We start from the raw sequence: 2,284 nt of genomic DNA, 5'->3' as shown, positions 1-2,284 counted from the left end.
GAGGGCCCAGGCGACCTGCGGGGCCTGTGCTGTGCACTTCCTGTCCACGGCTCTTCCCGACGGGCGCAGCAGACACTCGGCCAGAGAACCCCGAGCGGGAAGTGGGAGGGGGTGTCGCGGAGTCCAGTGCTGCTTGAGGGACAGGGGCTCACGGGCGAAGATAGCAGGTCCAGGAACCGGGGGCGAGGACCGGGCCACGGATGCCTTGCGTGCGCACACACACGCACGCACAGACGCTTTTGCTCAGCTCGCGGTGACCCTTGGCTGGGGCGGCGGCGGTGACAGCCTAAAGCAAGGCCCAGCTCCCCCCGACCCTTTTCTCTTACCGCCCAAGCTGCAAGTCACAGCACCCACTCCTTGGAAACCACGATTTAGTTAAAACATCGGTAATAAACTTGACTGGAAGCGATTTCCCTTGTCGAGGGATAGGGTGGGAGAATAGGGGGAAAGAGAGAGAGAGAACGAGAAAGAGAGAGAGAGAAGGCGAGCCAAGGAGTCTGACTCGAAAGGACAGGAAGCCCAGAGCGGAAAACTGGCCTCCTGTCCAAAGTTAGGTGCGCGGCGGGCGGCGGGCGCGAGGCGGTCCTGGGCTAGCGGGACAGGCGCGGCTCCGAGCCCACCTTCCCTGTCACTCCCCGCCCCCGCCCCTGGAAACGCGGGGTTCCAGGTTTTGGCCTTGCTCCCAAACTTTACAAGGTGGGCGCTGGGTGAACAGCCCCATCTCTGGCCGTTCTGTCTTAACGAACAGCGAGTTGGCGACGGCCAGATCGCCCCGCCGACCCGCGCGGGCCGCCCGCGAGAGGCCGCCGACGGCCGTGTCCTTAATCATAAAAAGTCATTCCCGGTAACAAATGGTTTCGTTGGCCGGTGCCAGCGATACAGCTGTTTCTGTTTAAGCTTAAATACTTTCCAACAGTTTGGGCAGTAAAAATAAAGTCGGCCTCAGCCGCCTATAAGTGTCTGGTTTCCCCGCCCAGAGAAAGCCCACCCTCCGCCCCGGGCCCGGGTCGCACTGCATGCCCCGCCTGCCCCCTCTTGGAATCTGCCGGCTGCCGTGGGCGATGCTGCCGGACTGCCCTGGCCCCGCACCAGCCGCCGGAGGAGGATCGAGGGCCACCTTGGAGGCCGGAGGGGAGCCTAAGCCGAGCAGCCGGAGGACCAGACCCGCCTCGCCTCCCGCCCTCCCCCCACCCCTCGGAGGCTGCCTGCGCCCGCAATGAGTGGCGGTTTCCCTTCAGATAGGGTTTCTGGAGCCCTGTCCCAGGGAGTTGTGTTTGCGTTGGGTGCCTTCACAGACCCGGAGCTTGCTCCAGGCGTGCAGAGGTCGATGGTTTCAGTTTCACGCTGAAAAAGTTAGCGTTCCTCCTCCCTCCCAGGGTTTCTCTTCTTTCCTTCTTTTTTCTTTTCCTTCCTTCATCCCTTCCTTCCTTTCCATCCTTCCCTTCCTTTCTTCCTTCCTTGCTTTCCTACCTTCCTTTCCCCTTCCTTCTCTCTCCTTTCATCCCTCCCTCCCTTTCTCTCTCTCTCTTTTCCTTCTTTGCCTACATGCCTTGGGAGCTTGAAGTGGGGAAATGCAAACCCTGGTGTGGCTATGCACAGTCCCCTCCTCTGGGGGGGTACTGAGAAATGTTCCCCTTGCTTTCTTGCTGCACCTTTCTGCCTTTCTTTATGCCCGGTAGTGAAAACTCTTGTTCTGAACAAAATTATCGCTTGCGAGGTGTCTGAGTTTGCAAACATCGGGAATTGTTGCTGCAGAGCCCACAGCAAAGACAGAACTCAGCCCAGAGGGAACAAGAGATACAGAATAACCTGAGACCAGACTGAGTCCCGTTCTTTTCATCAGCACACTCAGTCTTGCCTCCCAATCAAAGCAAACCCCCAAGGTTGCAGAGAGTGGAAAAACGGGTCGCTGAGCGACCTCAGCTCCGGGAAGGTTTGAAGACTGAGAGGTATCAGTCTGAGAAATGGTCTTGTAGTGGGGCAGGACCCAGAGCTGGGGCCTCCCTGGTGGGCACTGAGGATGCCTGTATGTGCCAGGAGAGGGCAGTAGCCATGGGGGCTGTGGAGGGGTCATTCTGGCAGAGCGGGCAAGGGTTCTTTCAAACTGGTCAGCTGGTGCCACTGTCTTAGAAACCAGGAGAACAGGGAACCTAGTCCCCACTTTTTTACCGAATGTCCCTTCCTGAATCATTCAACTTTCGCCACCTACCTTCTTTCCTCCACACAACTACTTTCCTCTTTCAAAGTTAGATAATTGCTTTTCCCGTGTGCACTCCTGGGAGTA

This window comes from Ursus maritimus, unplaced genomic scaffold, assembly GCF_017311325.1.
Source record: "Ursus maritimus isolate PB19 unplaced genomic scaffold, ASM1731132v1 scaffold_24, whole genome shotgun sequence".
Taxonomy (NCBI): Eukaryota; Metazoa; Chordata; class Mammalia; order Carnivora; family Ursidae; genus Ursus; species Ursus maritimus.
The sequence above is the reverse complement of the archived record's forward strand: the minus strand, read 5'-3'. Positions refer to the sequence as shown.